At 40.6% G+C, this 9,898-nt stretch overlaps 1 pseudogene; it reads right to left on the bottom strand.

Moving 5' to 3' along the window:
* Positions 1 to 791: 791 nt before the first annotated feature.
* LOC111821567 (mitochondrial assembly of ribosomal large subunit protein 1 pseudogene) overlaps positions 792 to 9,898 on the bottom strand; it is a 72,707-nt pseudogene continuing 63,600 nt past the window's right edge.

Below are 9,898 nucleotides of genomic sequence, written 5' to 3'. Positions count from 1 at the left end.
ATCTGGATGCCATCTTTCTCCTCTTTCCCCAAGCTAAATGAGCACTGGGCCCTATGAAAGTTTAAACAGCTCTTCACCGAAAAGTAGGGCATTGAAAGAGGATCAGAAGTGATATTCCCTGGAAAAATTCTTCTGCCTTCCTTCCTTGTACCAAGGAGTGACACTCTCATCTGACATTCACAGAGTGCCCCAACCAGTCACAGTGTGATTTCCTGACTTCCTCTTCTTTATTTTATTTTTTTAACTTTAGGTGCAGAAGATTTAGTTAATTTGTTTTGCATTTTGCAGCAGCTTTACCTCATTTATTCCTACAAGGCCCCTTTATTGTTGCTATGCTGTGCTATTTATTCCATTTTATTCCCATTCCTTTCTCCTCCCTCCACTTGGAAGATCTTTCATTTTTTTTTGGTGGTAGTTTTTTTTTTTTGTTTTAATTTGGCCATTCACTCTACAGAATAAGATTTGCATGTAAGCAAGATTAAATAAAACCTGAGCAGAGCTTAAGAGGTGCAAAGGGGCCAGTGCTCACTCCTGGAAATCCTGCTGGAATCCCCAGGAATAGAGATAGGTTAAAAGTTTTGGTTTGAACCTACTCATTCTTGGTGTGAGTTATCAGCTCACTTAGCTACAGTCTCCAGGTGTCCGGCAGCATGAGTGCCCAGGAGGTAGACAAGGCTTGTTTTAACAACTACCTAACCAACTAGGTGGGGCTTTGGAACTATATTTGTAGAGAAGCAACTCAATCCAAATCCAAATCTAAAATGACTAAAGCAGTTCATGTAATTTGATTCTCACTTGAACTCCACTGGAGTCAGGGATGAAGTGTTGTCTTCCATTCCAAGAAGGAAGTCTTCAGGTAATGTTTCAGGTGCTATCTGAGCTAACTGGTCATCATAAGAAGGCAGGGTCCATAATTTCTCTAATTCATAGATTTCTCTGGTTTCTGGAAGCATCAAGTGAATCACCATGTTGCCAAAGGCCACACAGAGCCAGTCGTCAGTGTTCTTCCCTTCTATCTTAACACGGGGTCACTTTTACACTTCAGGGATTTGTATGTTTTCACAATGTAGTAAGTAGTCCACAGCGTGTCAGGTGGAGCTTCCACTCCCAGTCACAAAGTAATCTGTCTATTTCATCTCAGGAGGAACCCTTGATTTCACAAATGTCTCTTGCATTTTCTTGCCTAGGAAGTGAAACCAGCAATTAATACCAAACTTGGGGCCAGTATGATCTGCTTCTCTTGACTCCAGGCACGCGGTCGCCCCGGGCCAGGTAGGCCAGGCAGAGTGGCGGGTTGGAGGGAGGCCGGGTCCGAGGGATGCCAGGTCCGAGGGAGGCCAGGTCCGCGCACCCACGGTAGGTCTCAGTCCGCGGGAGAGCGCCCCACGCCACAGAGGCGCCCCAAGGCGCTAAGAGCCACAGGCACCCGGCGCCGTTAGGAGGTCTTTCTAATGTACCTGATGTGTATTCTTTGATTTTGGTTTGTGTTGTTGAATATATATTGTATAGAGTGCAAATGTTTCTAATGTACATCAGTGGGCCTGATTTACTTCCTTTTTTAAATTCAGCAATATGTTTGTAACATCTTTTCATGCTGAGTGTACACTTCTAGTCTATTCTCTGACTACTGCAGAGTGTTACATAGTGTGCATTCACTGCATTCCTTCTATCCCTTTCCCCCAGAAATGGACAATTAGATTGCCCCTCCCTCTCTCCTCACCACACTCAATGCTGAAAAAAAACAAAACATTGCCATCAAGTCGATTCTGACTCATAGCGACCCTACCGGACAGGGTAGAACTGCCCCATTGGGTTTCCAAGGAGTGACTGGTGGATTCTCACTGCCGACCTTTTGGTTAGCAGCAGTAGCTTTTAACTATTTTGCTGCCAGGGTTCCAATGCTGCAATAAACAGCCTCATATGGGTCCCTTTGGGACCTGTGGGAAAATTTCTCCGCTCTATATACACAGGTATACACAAGAACAGAATTGCCAGAACATAGAGGATCTGAATGTTTAATCTAAGTACTTCCAGAATGCTCACCACAATGGCTATACCCATCTACCCTCCCGCCAGCACTGCACAAGGTCTTCCATATCCCCACATCCCTGCCAACAACTGGCATTATCCAGCTTTCTAATTTTGCCAAGCTGATAGGTGTTAAGTGACAGAGCCTTGTTTAATTTGCACTTCTCTAGTTACTAATGAATTTGAGCACCTCTTCATGCACTTGTTGGACTTGTGCAATTTCCTTCTGTGAATTGACTGTTCATAGTTATTGAACATTTTTCTTTTGGCGTTTCTGACTTCTTGTTGATTTGCAGGAGCTCCTTGAAGATTCTAGGTAGTAGTCTCTTCCCAGTTTAGACATTATAAATAATCTTGTTCCATTCTGCCACTTGTCACTTAGTTGTCGTTGGACAAAAATTATTAGTTTTGATGTGATTGAACCTATTATTTTTTTCTTCTGACTTAGGCTTTTGGGGTTTTGTTTCAGAAGTTCTTGTCTAGTCCTAGGTCACAAAGATATTTTCTTACATTACTAACTATCATGGCAAATAATCCGAAAAGCTGGACTATGTGAAGAAGGAGGCAGCATCAGAATTTGTGGAAGAATCATTAACAACCTGCAATAAGCAGATGACACAGCCTTGCTTTCTGAAATCGAGAAGGACTTGAAGCACTCACTGATGCAGATCAAAGACTACAGCCTTCAGTATTTATTACACCTCAACATAAAGAAAAGAAAAATCCTCACAACTGGACCAGTAAGCTACATCATGATAAATGGAGAAAAGATTGAAATTGTCAAGGATTTCATTTTACTTGGATTCACAATCAACGCCCATTAAGAAATCAGACAACGTATTGCGTTGGACAAATTTGCTGCAAAAGACCTTTTCAAAGTGTTAAAAAAGCAAAGATGTCACTTTGAGGACTAAGGTGCACCTGACCCAAGCCATGGTATTTTCAATCACCTCATATGCATACAAAAGCTTGACTATGAATAAGGAAGACTGAAGAAGAATTGATACTTTTGGATTATGGTGTTGGTGAAGAATATTGAATATATCATGGACTGCCAGAAGAATGGACAAATTTATCTTGGAAGAAGTACAGCCAGAATAGTCCTTAGAAACGAGGCGGGAGAGACTTCGTCTCGTGTACTCTGGACATATTGTCAGGAGGGATCTGTCTCTGGAGAGGACATCATGCTTGGTAAAGTAGGGCATCAGTGAAAAAGAGGAAGACTCTTGACAAGATGGATTGACACAGTGGTTGCAACAGCAGGCTCAAACATAGCAATGATTGTAAGGATAGTGCAGGACTCGGCAGTATTTCATTCTGTTGTATGATAGGGTCGCTATGAATTGGAACCAACTCGACAGCACCTAATAACAACAACATCTATTTACATTATACTTTTATCTTTCACATTTAGATCTTTACTCTGCCTGTAGTCCACCTTGAGATGTAGGATTAGGTAAGGATCCAGTTCTAGTTTTCTTAATCTAGTGAACCAATTTCCCCAACACCAGATATTAATGGTATATTCCCCTTTAATTTGGTGGGATATATAATTCCCATATGTACACAGGGCTTGATCGAAGCTCTTTCTTCTCTTCCATTGGACTGTGTTTGTCCTTGCACCAGTGCCATACTGTTTTTATTACCATGGTTTTATAGTGTATCTTGTAGGGCAAATTCTTCCATGTTACTCTTCATTTTCAAAGTTGATGTAGCTTTTCAGGAACTTTATTTTCCTATATAATTTTTATTGTCTTGATAAAAATTGGAGAGAAGCAAAAGCATATTTACAAAATGTGAGGAGTATGAAGAATAAAAATACAACAAACACTCATGTACCTACTCCCAATGGATAAAATCAAGCATTATCTTTGAAGCTCCCAGTGCACCATTCCCCAGCCCATTCCTGTTTCTTTGCCCTCAGAGGTAACCTCTATGCTGAATTCTGTGTTTATCATTCCCTTGCTTAGCTTGGTAGTCTGTGTCACAGTAAATAAATTGTTTAGATATGAGTTGTTTTTGTTCTTAGTTTTGAATACATATTTTAAAATAGTATATAAATGTAATTATATTGAATGTATTCTTCCTCTACTTTCTTCCCCAGCCCTTAACATTATATTAGCTACATTAGTCTCTGTTGTCGCATGTGTTTTAAACAATTTTCATCATACTGGAATATAGTATTTCATTGTATGACTGTATTACATTTTATTTATCATTCTAATGCTGAATGAATAGTTTTCAGTTTTTTGCTTTTACTGGCAGTTTTTTAGCACCTACTGCTATAAACATTTTTGTGTATTTCTCCTGCTGTTTATGTGCAAACATTTCTCTACAATAAAGGTTCTTTCACTGATTGGCTTCAGGACATCTTTCACTCTTAAAAATTATTGAGGACTCTAAAGAGAGATTGATTATATGGATGATCTCTATTAATATTTATTGTACTAGGAATTAAAAATTGAGAAAATTTTAAAATATTAATTAAAATAACAGTAATCAACCCATTACACGTTGATCTAAATAACATTTTTACAAAAAATAACTATTTTCCAAAACAAGAAAAATTAGTGACAAGTGGCATTGTTTTACATTTTTTTTCTTTAACTAAAATAAAGATTTAATGGAGGCTATTTAGATATACCCAAAGAAACTAGAGATTACTTTGGAAGTGTCTTAGCAATTGAGGTTTTTTTTTTTTAGTGACCATGTTTATTGTTACTAACTGTTGTTTACATTACGTGCTGAATGTTTCACTGGCACAGTAATTTTTGCTTCTCATATAGTCAAAGAACATCAGGTTCACACTTACTTTACAGAGGAAGAAACAGGCACAGAGAAGCCAATCAGGTAATCCAGAGTCGTACAGGTGGGAGAGAGAGCTGAACTTCCTTTATTCATTAAATATTTTTTTTGAAGCATTTTGTGCTAGCTCCTGCTGAGGCTTTCTAATTTGCAATGTGGGTAGGTATCTCACCAGCTTGGATTAAAAGATTGCCTTGGGCTAGGTTCTCTAGAGAAGCAAAACCAGTGAAGCATATAGATAGAGAGAGCAAGAGAGAAGAGAGAGAGAGAGAAAGATTTATATCAAGGAAACGGCTCATGCAGTTGTAGAGGCTGGCAAGTTCCAAGTCCATGGGTCAGGCATCAGGCTGGAGGCTTCTTCTGACATAGCTGCAGGGGCTGATGAACCCAAGATCGGTAGGTCATATGGCAGGCCACTGGCTCACAGGCTGTGGAGGCTGATGAATCCCAAGATCGGCAGGTAAGTGGCTAGCTTAAGTCCCAAGAACCGGAGGTCAGACAAGCCAGATACAGGATCCAGAGAAAGAGCCTCGCTGGAACAGCCAATTATATACTGGAGGCAGGCCGCATCCCGGAAGCAGATCGCCAGATCTTTTTTCTTCCATGGAGTTGCTGGGTGGGTTTGAACCGCCAACGTTTGGGTTGGCAGTAGAGCACAAACTGTTTTCACCACTCAGTCTGGCTGTGTGCACCATCTTTGCTTCTTCCTGAAAATCTGCAAAACACCCCTCGACTGTGAAACCACTTCCCGGCCTGTGCCACCATGCTGGTGGGACCCCCGGGGCTTTTCTGTTTGTTTGCTCTGATTTGTTTGTTTGTTTTCTCTTTCCTTTCTTGGCTTGGGAGCCCCCTCTAGCAGGCAGTACCACGAGGCTTGGAAGCTAATCCTTTCTGTTTTACATTTTTAAAAAATCGCATTAATAGAAGACAGCTGAATCCTCACATCTACTTCCACATTCAATCTACATTCACTTCTTGCTTATTGACGTGGTTAAGTTCCTAATACCAGGTCATTATGTGAAAATCAGCATTACGTGAAAATGTAGGATGATCACATTAGATCACAAAATGGAGGATGACTACATCATTACATAACTGCAAAATTACATCATTTCATAACTGCCAAATTATATCATTACATAACCACCAAATTACATCATTACATAACCTCCAAACCACTGAGAATCATGGCCCAGCCAAGCTGACACATAACCGTAACCATCACAGCCAGCCTTACTCTTGCCTCACATCTCAGCCTTTGTTACTGCCAGACATAAGTCATTAATGTTCAAAATAGTTGGACAGTAGATTTTTTACTATTGTCGTAAATGTGAAATATTGGATAATGAGATAGTAAGTGAGGAGTAAGTGTATTGTGAATTGTTATTTTGGTTGAAGTATATGAAGAAACCACTACTCACCTGTCAGTTGGTCATACTGTGGTGGCTTTTGTGTTGCTATGATGCTAAAAGCTGTGCCACCAGTATGGCAAATACCAGCAGGGTCACCTATTGCAGTGCAATGGATTTCTCTTTACATATGTCCTTTCTGGCCCTTGGTTTGTAGTACTACCAAGATGATTTTCTAGGCCACAATCTTGCAAAGGGATTGGACAGGTTGCTATGCTAATAAGGTGCGTAGTACCCTTGCAGTGATTGGTCAATTAATATGCAAATTAAATGACTGTGGCTTACCAAGGGAATTGGTCAGTTTTGCCATCCTGCTAGGCTTATAAGGGCTAATTCCAGAGAGATTGGAGGAGGAAGCTCACTACCATTAAGAAGAAGAACCTGGAGCAGAGCACATTCTTTGGACCTGTGGTCCCTGCACTGAGACCTTCCTAGACCCAGGAGAGAGAGAGAGCTGTAACACTGAAGATGGAGAGAGATGGTGAGAGATGGCGCGGCATGAATGGCAGTGGTACAAGACAGCAGGGACCAGGAGACTGGCTCAAGACGGCTACAGTGGGCTTCCTGGCTCATGGAGCAAGGTGATTGCGGTGGGCTCGCCAGCCCACAGAACAAGAGAGCTGAACACCTTCAAGCAGGAGGCTTGCTGGTGTAGTGGGGTGCCTCTGGGCACTTGTTGATGGAGCTAAAGAGTTGTAACACTTGTCCGAGCAGGGCAGAGACCAGGCCGAGCGGGGCCGGGTGGCAAAGGTGCACGAAGCACTGCCTGCCTGCAGGCAAAGCTGAGAAGAAGCTTAGAGCTGTCCTGTTTGGAAGTTGTCTTGATTGATGAACTGTATCCTGAGTCGTATCCCTTTACCTCCGATTTGATCCTGACCCCAAGTTTTAGCATGTTACTTCCCTAATAAAGCACAGAATCATGAGTATAGCCTGAGAGTTCTGTGTGGCCACCGCAATGAATTATAGAACCTAGCAGAGAAGTAGAGAGCGCCATGGGGAGGACAACCGGTGTCACAGTTGGTAAAAAAGTCAGAGAGTAGAGGTATGTCTGACGTCTACCTCACAGGAGTCAGCTTTGTGTTGATGGTGATTCTCATCCCTCCCCCTGAAGTTAGACGACTTCTGACTCTACCAGATTACTCCTATGATAGACAGATTTCGACAGGGCTTCCAGAATAAGACAGGCTAGGAAGAAAGACCTGGCTATCTACCTCCAAAAGTTAGCCAATGAAAATCTTAGGGATCACAACAAAACAGTGTCCGGCTCACTTGCTTTGGACATGTCATCAGGAAAAATCATTTGCTAGAGGAGGGCAAAATGTTTGGTGGGGTAGAGGACCAGCAAGGGTGAGGGAGACCCTCAGTGAGATGGATTGGCACAATAGCTGCAATGATGGACTCGAACATGCTGGCAATCATGTGGATGATACAGGACCAAGCAACATTTTGTTCTGTTGTATATGAGGTTGCCATGAGTTGGAGTCAAATTGATGACAGCTATCTACCTATATACCTATATATAAAGAAAATCTGGCCTTACTCAGATATGTAGTTGGAAAAGGTAGTAGTATTTTAATAGCCTTTTCAGATAATTGTGGATATTCTTCATTGATACTACAAAACTTGATAAGCAATAGTTTCTTAAAGGTTAGTTGCAATGTTGAATCTGAAACCATATCAATGACTTTTTTGTACCCCATTACATTAAAATTCATTGGTTTATCTCGTACTTTGAGTGGATCTTTTTCTCATGCATAGTTCTCTCATATCATCATTGCTCATTTGGAATGATTTGGAACTGCAGTTCACTGAGTTATGCAGATATTACAAATATTACTGTATTTTTATGCAAAAGACACATGCCTTCTACGTTTGTTTGCCAACCGTGACCTTCCCCTGGGAGGTATTTTTGTAAGCACATTATGCTTTTTTTTTTTTTTCCAGCAATATGTAAAAAAAAAATTGGCATAGTGGCACTTATGAAAGTACCTCATGGGCAGAGAGTGCGGTTGGCAAACAAACATAGAAGGCATGAGTTATTTACATAAAAATATGGTATAAAATATCAAAATGTGTATAATACATAATAAACATCACATTTAATTAATACCACCATTGCTCTCATCAGAAAAGTGATTAAATATTAGAAAGTTGTCAAGCTCATGATGGTAGATACAACTTTCTCAAAATTTCAAATTTTGCTTGAAAGCTTGAATTTTATCTTTGGCAACAAATAATGTCAGGTGTTTTTCCTAAAGTGAAAGGCTCACTTTACTCATTTTTGAGAAAACGTCTTCCAAATATTCAAGTCTGAATAACCACATTTTGTCTGTCAGTATTGTTTTCAAATAAAAATGGTGTTCCATGGAAAAAATGGTTAGTTCAGCTCGCAACTCAAACAATCACACAGGTGCTTTTCCTTAAGACAAGTTTCACACCTCAGTAGGCAGCTGGAGTGCTTCAAGCATATTTCCCATTTTATCATATAGAAAAAAAATTTAAAAGTTTATCAAGGGCTGAGATCTAATAAAATTGATACCTTTTACTGCTTCAAGGACATTCTTAAGTGATTCTTGCAACTTTTTTGTTTTTTTACTGTGAACGTGTGATGGCAAAAACTACGCAGTGCAAATGTGAACACAATGAAAAAGACAAATTACCACAGTGTGTTATCATAAAGGAGCCCTGGTGGCGCAGTGGTTAAGAGCTTGGCTGCTAATCCAAAGGTTGACAGTTAGACTCCACTAGCTGCTTCTTAGAAATCCTATGGGGCAGTTCTACTTTGTCCAGTAGGGTCGCTATCAGTTAGAATCAACTCCATGGCAATGGGAATTATTATAAAATAGTTTTGACCTTGCACACTCCCTCAACATGTCTTGGAGACCCTCAGGAGCCTGTGGACCACACGTTGAGGGCCACTGCTCTATAATAGTACACTTGGGAGTGGAATTGTTCAGTCATAGGATATTTGTATCATCAGATTTCCTATATAAAGCCAAATTGCTTCCCAAAGGGATTGTAACAATTTTTACCCCTACCTGGAGTAACGAATGAATTTTCATCACTCTGCCTTCTCATCAACACTTGATATAATCAGATTTTTATATTTTGGCCAGTCTGGTGGCTATGCATCAATACCTCACAGTGGCTTAATTTGCATTGCCATGCTTACTAATATATTGAGTATTTTTTCATATCTTTATTGGCTATTTGTGTTTCTTCTTCCATAAAGTATTGGTTTAAGTGTTTTGCTCATTTTTTCTCATGGTTGTTTGCTATATTTTCCTCTTGGTTTGTAGGAGTTCTTTGTTTAATTTGAATTCCTCTACTTCTTCTCTTTCCAAAATCCTTTTCCTTTAATCTCTTCCTCCTCTTCTTTTATCCTGGAATCTGTCACCCTTCTCTATAGAATCTCAGAGGTTCAGGCGGTTCTCAGCCTCAGCAAAGATTCCAAGGCCCCAAGAATAGCATGGAAGGGGCAGACCTCCAATCACCAAGGTCCACTGCAACCATAGACCATGTGGATGCCAGCAGTGACCATCACCAGCTTGGAATTAGTGGCCCGGGCACTGTTTCCTGAGCACCTTGTGAACTTGAGCTTTCTGAAGTGATGCATGGAATGCGGTGGGATGGACTTGAACATGCCTGCGATCAAA

The sequence above is a fragment of the Trichechus manatus genome, unplaced genomic scaffold (genome assembly GCF_000243295.1).
Source record: "Trichechus manatus latirostris isolate Lorelei unplaced genomic scaffold, TriManLat1.0 scaffold00090, whole genome shotgun sequence".
Classification (NCBI taxonomy): Eukaryota; Metazoa; Chordata; class Mammalia; order Sirenia; family Trichechidae; genus Trichechus; species Trichechus manatus.
The sequence above is the reverse complement of the archived record's forward strand: the minus strand, read 5'-3'. Positions and strand labels throughout refer to the sequence as shown.